Source organism: Marmota monax, unplaced genomic scaffold (assembly GCF_021218885.2).
Source record: "Marmota monax isolate L192 unplaced genomic scaffold, Marmota_monax_Labrador192_F-V1.1 WCK01_AAM20220418_F8-fsc00087, whole genome shotgun sequence".
NCBI classification, from domain to species: Eukaryota; Metazoa; Chordata; class Mammalia; order Rodentia; family Sciuridae; genus Marmota; species Marmota monax.
Window position 1 is genome coordinate 2530616 of NW_026693476.1, and position 9528 is coordinate 2540143.

Consider the following 9528-nt stretch of genomic DNA (forward strand, 5'->3'; position numbering starts at 1 on the left):
CATAAGCCAAAAGGGCCCATCTCATGTGAATTCACTGGTAGGTCAGGTAGGGGCCAGCCCATGGAAACAGAAACAAACAGCAACGGACGTGGCCCTGCCATTTGTCTTTGCAATCCACGCTCTTGACACCCATCCACAGCACACATCCCTTCTTTCTTCTAAGTCTGGCTGTCCCTTCTTTGTGGTATACTGCAACATTAAGGGTTCTCAGTCACACATTGACTTGTTGCTTTTTTCTATATGTGTCTTAGTTTGTTTTCTGTTGCTATAACGGATTACTGAGACTGGGTGGTATAGTTTGTATATAATTTATATATGTGTCCCCCATAGGCTTATATGTTAAAGGCTTAGTCTTCAGCTTGATGTTATTGGGAGATGGTAGAACCTTAAGAGGTGGGGCCTAGTAGAATATCTTCCACTTGTTGGGGGTGTCCCCTTGAAGAATTGTAGGACCCCAGTAATTCTCCTCTTCTTCTCTTGCACTTCTTGGCCATGAAGTGAGGGATTTTGTGTAAAATTCCTCTTTCTATAAGAATTCCATGATGTGATGCAAATGATCTCCCTTCAGTTTTCAAAAATCCCCCCACCCATCATTCTTATCCTATTTTCTCGTTAGCTCCCATATATAAGAGAAAACATATGACCCTGACTTTCTGCATTTGGCTTAGTTTGCCTAACATAGTGTTCTCAAGTTCTATCGGTTTTCCTGCAAGTCACATAATTACATTCTACTTTATGACTGAGTAAAATTCCATTGTGTATATATACCACATGTTCTTTATCCATTCATCCACTGATAGATACCTAGGCCAGTTCCATAGTTTGGCTATTGTGAATTGTGCATCTATAAACATGGGCATGTATGCATATATCACTACAATGATGACTTTAATTCTTTAGCATAAATACTGAGGAGAGGTATGGCTGGGCCATATGGTGCTTCCATTCCTAATATTTTGAGAAAACTCCATACTGATTTCCATAGCTGTTTTACTAATTTCCAGTCCCACCAACAGCATTAAAGTGTTCCTTTTTCTCTACATTCTCTCTAGTTTTTATTGTTTTTTGTATTCTTGATGGCTGACATTCTAATGGGAGTGAGATGAAATCTCAGTATAGTGTTGGTTTGCATTTTCCTAACTGCCAATAATATTGAACATTTTCTTACTATATTTGTTGGCCATTTTTATTTCTTCTTTTGAGAAGTATCTGCTTAGTTTATTAGCCCCTTATTAATGGGTTTGTTTATTTGTTTGTTTTGGTGTTAAGATTTTTGAGTTCTTTATATAATCTGGATATTTTTAATCCTGTCAAAAGAGTAGCTAATAAAGATTTTCTCCCATTCTTTAGGTTCTGTCTTCACATTCTTAATTTTTGCTGTGATTTTCTTAATCCTTTGCTGTGAAGAAGCTTTTTAATTTGATGCTATCTTATTTATTAATTTTTGGCTTTATTTCCTGAGCTTAATGGGTCCTATTGAGAAAGTTATTACTGCACCTACATTTTGCAAGGTTGACTCTACATTTTCTTCTAGGAGTTGCAGGTTCTGGTCTGATTCCTAGGTCTTTGATCTATTTTGAGTTGATTTTTATGAAGGGTGAGAGATAGGGTCTAGTCTCATTCCTCTACATATGGATACCCGCTTTCCCAGCACTATTTTTTAAAAAGGAAGTCTTTTCTCCAATGTATGCTTTGGGCACCTTTGTCAAGGATCAGATGATTGCACCCATGTGGGTTTATCTCTGTCCCCTATTCTATACCATTGGTCTATGTGTCTGTTTTTATGTCAGTACCATGCAGTTTTTGTTACTACAGCTCTGTAGTATAGTTTGAAATCAGGTATTGAGATGCCTTCAGCATTGCTTTTTGGACTTAGAATTGCTTTTGCTATTTGGAGTCTTTTATTCTTCCAAATGAATTTTAGGACTGTTTTTTCATTGTTTTGTGAAGATTTTTTGGTATTTTAATGGGGGTTGCATTGAATCTATATATTGCTTTTGGTAGTACAACCATTTTAACAACATTAATTCTGCCTATCCATGAACACAAGAAATCTTTTTAAAAAATATTTATATTTTAGTTGCAGTTGGACACAATACCTTTATTCCATTCATTTATTTTTATGTGGTGCTGAGGATCAAACCCAGGGCCCCTTGAGTGCTAGGCGAGTGCTCTACGGCTGAGCCAAAACCCCAGCCCCAAGAAATCTTTCTATCTTAAGTCTCCTTCAATTTCTTTCTTCAATGTTCTACAGTTTTCATTGTGGAAGTCTTTCATCTCCTTGATTAGATTTATTCCTAAGTGGGTTTTTTTTTTTTTTGGTGGTGTTGTTTTGTTTTTTTGAGACTATTATGAATAGGATTACTTTCTCAGCAGATTCATTATTTGTGTATAGGAATAATATCCCCAGCGATTTCGTAACCTTTGACTTTGTTGTATTTATTATCTCTAACAGTCTTTTGCTGGAGGTTTTTGATCTTCTAAGTATAGGATCATAACACATGGGATGATTTTTAAATGAAATCATTAAGTCACTTACAAAAATATTCCAACTAGCTTATGTGTGGAGCAATAAAATGTGAAAGTGATACCGCACCCTAATTATAGCCACCTGTGACTTGACTTTTTATTCAGGAGGAAAAAAAAATAGTTAAGGCTTGAGGATTGTATTTCTTTGTTGCTCCAACTTTAAGGAATAATGATTTCCTGTTGTTGACATTGTGGCTTGTAGAGGTAAGCAAGGAGGTAGTATGGTGCATTTCCAGAACTGAGTAGAAGTCTTCACCACAAGATCCCTGGTTCTGTGGGAGGGACATGTGGAAAACATTGCTGCAACAGGGAATGAGAGTGCCACATGTCAACACAGACTTCCCTGGAATCCCTAAGCACTTCTCAAACTTGCATTAACTTGATCACCTTGACTACAGAGCACAATGCACAATATTTCATTCACAGATTCATCAACAATTTATGTAAAGCTGGGAATGGTGACATACACCTGTAATTCCAGCTACTCAGGGGACTGAGGCAGGAGGGGAGTAAGTTTCAGGCCAGCCTGAGCAACTTAAAATACAAAATAAAAGGGCTGGGGGGCTGGGGTTGTAGCTCAGTGGTAAAGCATTTGCCTCGCATATGTGAGGCCCTGGGTTCCATCCTCAGCACTGCATAAAAAGAAAGAAAGAAAGAGAATGAGTGAGAAAGAAAGAAAGAAAGAAAGAAAGAAAGAAAGAAAGAAAGAAAGAAAGAAAAAATAAATATAGATATTATGTCCATCTACAACTAAAAAAATATTTAAAAAAAATAAATAAAAGGGCTGGGGTAGAGCACTTGGCTAGCATGCATGAGCCCCTGGGTTCAGGTCCTAGTACAAATAAAATAAAATAAAATAAAGATTTATATAGTAAAAAATAGGTCCCCCTGTTGGGTTCCTGATGCTGGCAGTCATTCTGGTTTCCCTGAAAAGCATGTCCCCAGACAAAGGCTGCATGTACTACCACAAATTCTTGATTTCATTATGTTGTCTGCCTAAGGGGAAGACCCAGGTTCTCAGCTGCCTTGGCCTCACCGAGCCCTACTTGTCACAGTTGCCCATTTACTGCAATCCCTGCAGCAACACAGACACCCCATTGGATCTACTGAGTCCCAGCTACACCCCATTACGTAGGAGCCATCCTAGCTCCTCTTGTTACTTAGGTTAATGTAGCCCATCAATAGACTCATTCTTTTCTACGGCAGTTCATCTACTGACCTAAATAACCTGTAATTAACACAGGGGAAACCAGGACCACTCATATGGCGGAACCCCAAATTGCAAACTTGAGAAGCAGTGAATGTAAGAGGGTCCAAATTTATTTCTCCCCCTTGGTTCTTGAACCTGTATCTTTTAGCAGCAGCACCATAGCCACCAACTCACTGCATATATTGCACCCTGGAGGGCAGCACCCTAACCTTATGGAATACTGCCCCAAAGCTAGTGCTCTAGCTCAGCCTTCTGTCCTATATTGCCTTCTCACTCTCCCAGTAGACTAGCTACTCATCAGTAGTTGACCAGATGATTGATAAGATCAGTGGAGCACATGGCCATGTGTTTGTTGCTATAACGTTGTGCAGGGTCCCATGGCGACAGATCAGATAGTCTGTGGGCCCTTGGTTGGTGAGGCTAACAGAGATACCTGGCAGAGTAGGTATCAGTTCTGGTAAGGACAAATTGAAACCCACATGCTATCAAGCAGCTGGCCTGTTTCTTCACACAGCGGTATCTTATTAAATGCTAAGCATTAGTTGTCCACACCCACAAAATGAGACAGTCTGTTGACTTCATTGCTGAGAGCTTCCTCTGTGTGGACATTCCCTGGTGGATATTAATGTAATATAAGACTCAAAGATATACACGCCTTTTGCCCTCAACTGTAAGTTCCTCCACATTCCTCTCTCCTCTAATTCCTTGTCACAGACCTTCCAATCTGGTTCCTTCCAGGCCTGACCAACCAGACAAGCCATTCGCCCTTGACCCGGAGTCCGTGCCATCTGGACTTCAGGCTGCTTCTCCCTCCTTATAAAGCAAACGGCCAAGTGTGCTGCTTGCATTTTGGTCTACTGGCCAAATTATCCCTCACTAATTTCCTACAGGGGCATCCTGACTGGACCTGTAAGGTGGCATTCCATTCTCAGCTGGTACCAAAGCTGATAAACCACGCTTCCGTGGTGCTGACAAATGGCAAGTAGCTGATAAACTTTTCTGCCATGGTGGGTTCAGGGAAGATTTCTGATGAGTGAAGCTCTTTGGCACTTAAGTCTGCCTTCCCTTGGCAACCCACCCTGAGAGTAAATGCAGAGTTCCTCTTCAGTGGGTGGTCATGGCAGAGCCACCCAAACCTGACACCCGCTCCAGCACAGAGAAAGGTCTGTAGAGTGGGACCCCATTCTGCACAGTGTTTGGGGATACACTTTAGATTATAGATATTTTTGCTAGTATGAAAATCATTGCTATAGAAAAATGAAAAATCAGGGTTTTTTTCATATTTTAAAAAATATTTTCATTGGTGCATTATAGCGACACATGATGTTAGGATTTTTGTTACATATTCATACATGTGCGCAACATAACGATATTATTTAATCAATATCATTTTCCAGTACTAAAAATCACAATTTGACTTGAGCCAATCCTTGCTTACAAACTGTGTTCCATTCAGTTGGGAGACTGGCATTCCTAGGAGACCAGAAAAACGTTAAGAACTCTACAGAGATCTACCCCATGTTGATTTTTCCAGGGATTTAGAAGTTATTGGATGCCTCATTGTACTGAGTGCCTAATTTCTCTTCCTATTTTTTTTTTCTAAAATTTCACATGGTATGTATTTATTTCCTGGAAAATTGCCTAAAGAGTATTTTTTTCAGAGTTGGAATATTATTTTTAAATGTAAAATGAAGACACTTAAATCTGCATATACCAACTTAAGAAGAATTAGAAGTTTGGGAGTTGAGGGGGGGAGAGAGGGAGGGAGAGGAGAGAGAGAGAGGGAGGGAGGAGGGAGAGAGAGAGAGAGAGAAGGGAGAATACAAATTTCAAATGTTTCTAAAGTGCACATTTTTCTCAAGTATCAGCTTACTTGTTGGATGAGAGCTGGTCAATCCGGGACAGTTAGCAACTCTAAAAAAAAATGTGCCTATTATTTGTTTTCAGTTGTGTTACTACACCTTTCAAGCCCAGGTTGCAGACTGGCAGTGCCCCTGGTGAAAGGAGAAGAATAGACACCCCAAAACCTCCCTCCAAGGCACCTTCCAGTAGCCTGGAACAGGGCCATGCTGCAACTGACCCATGCTAGGCCTCTCTGCACTATCCAAACCAGAGCAGCACCCTCAAAATCAGCCTTCACAGGAGCTCACTCTGCACAGATCTGTCTAAGTGCACATGCAGATTTGTTAAATTGGTGCTGTGCACGTTGTAAGAAACGTCTCGGTCAAATTCACACTGGACACTGGAGGATGGTGATAAAATAATAAGGGAACCACTACCGGTTCTTGCCATTTAGTGGAAGCATGGGCCTTGCATTCCAGAAAAGTGCTGATTCAAAGCAAGGAGTTTTGTCTCAAGAACTGGATATGCATTTAACATGGAATTTCATAACATTTTCTAAAAGTAACAACTAATCTTATTTTAAAAGACATAGTTTATATGCCTTGGGTATTATGAAATTCCTTTAAGAAATTACATTATTTATGGGCTATTAGAAGACTAAGCTTTCATTGTACAAACTACCAATTGATCATTTAGGAAAGGAACCAAAGGGTAGAAAGAGCTCTGCATCACACTAATGCACAAAGACACACAAAGCATGACCCAGATATTAAAAAGGGGCCAACGCTGTTAGCAGATGCCATTCATTGCTGAGCTAAGGGGGCTACTTCCTTGGAGCCTTAAAAACAAAGAAAATGATAGAGGAGAGAGTGGGAAAATACTGGCTAGAGTGAGACTGGTTAGCAAGAACCGAAATATCCGAAAGGGTCTGGCTTCTGTGAAGGGTTCTAGCTTCTTCCCTAGGCTCATCCTCCTGAAAATTTGACTCCAACCTCAAAGGCTATTTGAATGCAAGGTATTCACCCTTCCCCTGTATTCTATCATGGTTGTAGTTAAAAGAAGAATGTATGAATTAGGATAACACTGGCTGCTACAAACAGACCCCCCAGAAAGTATACAACCGGGGCTCTTACGAAAATCAGAGGGCGATCTATGGAGTGGAGAAAAGGGAGTAGGGGGAGGAAAAAGAGGAAGAAAAGGGGAAATACTAGAGAATGATATTGGTCAAACTATATTGTGTGCATGTGCAAATATATAACAACACATCCTGCCGATATGTACAATTATAATGTAGCAATAAAATACGGAAAAAATAAAATGCTGTCTTTAAAAAAAGGGGGTTAAGGGCTCAAAAGCAAAGAACATTTACTTCTTGCCCATACTTTGGCATTAAGGAGACATTCTTAGTTTGGAACAGCAATTCAGGATACCAGGCTCTACCTGTTTTGTGACAATACGGTTTCCTAGGGCCTTGTCATCTTCTGCATCAAGACACTAGAATGGGAACATCCTAGTGTCTCTTTAAAGCCCTGGCCCCCAAGTGACAAGCAAACCATTATACTAACACTCCATCAGCTAGAACTTGGTTACATGCTAGGTGTGTCTGCAAGGGTGCTAGAAATGGAGTCAAGTTCAGCTTGGGTCTTCAGGACCCAAGAAAAAGGAGAAGGAGAAGTGGATTCTTTAGTGAACAGCTGTCACCTCCTTGGAAGCAGACAGATGCTTTATGCATCTTTGGGTGAGTTGTTCCAGCTGTACGTCACCAGCTCAGTGATAAACATTAATGTAGTTAGTGCATGTTAGAATGACTGCTGAGATCACAGTAACAATAATAGCAACATACACTATTGGGAGCTGATTCTATGTCCCTTTTGAAGTTATTCACACATATTATCTTATTTAATCCTAAAATTTTGTGCTGTTTTACAGATGAGGAAGTTGAGGCACAGCCAGCCATACAGCTAGTTAGTGGCAAAGCTGGATTCCGAGTGCACAGATTGCTCATTCTTGCTCACTGTGTTGCCTGCTTCTCAGAGTCCTGCTTACTTACCTGCATGCTTTAGATACAGGACCTCACTATGCTGTCCCGGCTGGTCTTGAACTCCTGGGCTCAAGAGATTCTCCTGCATCAGTCTCCAAAACAACTTGGGACTACAGGTATGGGCCACCAGGCCCAACTAGAGTGTATAACTTTTGTTTTAGTCAGGGTATTTGTTTTGTTTTGTTTTGTTTTGTTTTGTTTTATTGCTGTGACCAAAAGGCCTGAAAAGAACAATTTTAGAGGAGGAAAAAAAAGTTTATTTGGGGGCTCATAGTTTCAGCAGTTTCAGTCAATAGACTGCTGATTCCATTGCTCTCGGCCTGAGGTGAGGCAAGATATCAAGGCTGAAGGATGTGGCAGCGAAAAGCAGCTCAGGACATGGCAATAAGGAAGCAGGCACAGAGCTCCACTCACCGGGGACAAAATATAACCCCAGAGACATACTCCTAGGGTCCTATTTCCTCCATCCACACCCTACCTACCTACCTACCTACCAACCTATATATTTACATGGATTAATGCTCTGATTAGGTAAAGGCAATCATAATCCAATCATTTCACCTCTAAACTGTCTTGCATTGTCTCACACATGAGTTTTTGGAAGACAACTCATATCTTAACCCCAACAACTTTTAGTCATGTACATAAGCTAACCAGATTTTAGAATTTTATAACCCCAAACTTTACCATGATTTAGAATAGTGTTGTCTCATATTGGCTTCCTAGTGGGATGCACTGAACTCACTATGATGATTTTTAAGTTTTGAATTTCTATTGCAATGCAATGATAGCCTTTAAAAAAATACCATGCCAGGTGTGAATCTGAGTCTGCAAACTTATGTATGTAAAATATAAAAGCTAATTTTCTATAATTAAACTTAATTGCTAATTCTGAGACTGCCTACCCATCAGGTGGACAGACAACTTAACCTCAGATCTCCTTGTTGCCCTCATCCCATACCTCCACTGTTTTGTTACAAATTCTATAACCTTTTACAGAGCTCAAACACCAATGCATTGAGGTGCATGCAGGAAAGTGATTTCTGAGATGTGGCTCTCCAGGTTCATGTCATTGCCTCCCAAGGACAAATCTAAACAGAAACCAAAAGTCAAGAGGGCCCAGTAATGCAGTTCGTAAAGATCATTCTCCCAAGGCACAAGTCAGGGTAGAGAAAAATGAAGAGTAGCTGTGGAGGTAGGAATAGATGATAATCAACACACTGAGGAAGAGTGTACTCTGAAATTTTCTCTGTCATCTGAAGACTTAGGTAACACAAACCAACATCAAGTATGCAAGCAACTTTGCTTTTCAGACCCACTACATTTCTCTCATGAGGTCACGGGCACTGAATCCAAGCACCTGCTTTAATGGTGGAGGTAGAAAGGGCAGAACTGGAGAGGATAAACAGAGAAATCAATTAATAAACAAATATCTCAAAACATTGTCTCAGCAATGTAGTACATTTTGAACCATCTAGATGACCATAATTCAAGACTTGCATTTGCATTTAACAATGTACTAGCTTCAAATATCTCTTAAATCATTAACTCCTACTGTGGTAGTCAGTTTTCTGTTACTGTAACAAAATACTTGAGATAATCAGTTGTTCCCTTTGCTTTGGGAGCACATGGTGGAGCAAGTTGTTCACCTCATGGAAGCAAGGAAGCAAGGCAGTGCATACCTCCGGTGACCATGAGGTCTCCTCCCTGGCCCCACTTCTTAAAGGTTCCACAAATTCCCAAAAGCACAATGAAGGCTGGAGCTGGAGCTCAGTGGTAGAGCACATGTCTCACAGGTACAATGTTTCCATGCCCTGCACCTCCCAAGCCCTCAAATTACCACAGGGTGGGTACTAAGCCCTTAACGCATGGGCTTTGGGGAGACAACTGAACTATAGCACCTGCA